Source organism: Saccoglossus kowalevskii, chromosome 14, assembly GCF_978046115.1.
Source record: "Saccoglossus kowalevskii chromosome 14, keSacKowa6.1, whole genome shotgun sequence".
NCBI lineage: Eukaryota > Metazoa > Hemichordata > Enteropneusta > Harrimaniidae > Saccoglossus > Saccoglossus kowalevskii.
Genome location: NC_140654.1, coordinates 8,966,401 through 8,967,372, shown reverse-complemented (window position 1 = coordinate 8,967,372; position 972 = coordinate 8,966,401).

Below are 972 nucleotides of genomic sequence, written 5' to 3'. Positions count from 1 at the left end.
TTCTCTGCGTGCAGCATTTAACTAATTATTTCTCCATACGAATTGCATCCAATAACGTGTGTGACGTTAGAATAAATCTGAATAGGTAATGAGATATTACTCGCGGCTAAGCTTGGCGTTTTCGAGTGAACACCTTGCATAGATTATTTTGCTGCGAAGTAAAGGCAAGCCTCAATTGTAGAAAAAGACGACAAAGCGAATAAATAAAACTAAAATACCACAGCTCAACACTTGTACTGGACATTAATGATACGCATTTGCTGTCACGTGACACCAAACGTGTTAGCCAAACATTGGGAATTATATCCAACCCAATTACCTGACACAGATTATGTTTATATGCGAGGAATCACTAGACTAGATAATATATATTCATATCTATCTAAATCATTCTCGATAAACGCTGAATTAGTACAGGTATAGATGTGTGCCTCCCAGCAACGGCACGTCAAGTGCGTCCTCTGTCGACCTTAACACACCAGCTGCATGGGCAGGGTGACTTCTACAGTGTTCTGTTTCTGCTTCGAGTTACCTTTCCATAATTACCCGTGTCATCGCACATAAATAGTCATAATTGCAGCATGGCGACGCAGATGGTGTGTTTATATTAGTAGGGCGGGGAGTCGTGCATTACGTAGAATGTGACGTAAACGATCAATTAAAATGTAAATAGTTTTATATAATCATTATAAATCGTTTGATGAACGAAATTGAGATTTCAAAGTTAAAATAAGTCCTATTTTTGTGCAATTATTTGCAGTTAGTCTGTTACAGGTCTGTTAAGACATGTGGTATAAACATGCACCTGTTACACGGCACACTGTTCGAATTCGGCACTGTGAATGCTAATAAAGATTTAATAGCCCCGTGATAGGCAAGCAACAGAACACATGCTGTCTCGGATATTGCAAACTTACTGTGCACATTATTCGTTTATTGTGCTGGAGTAAAATTACTATTAGTAATACGGAA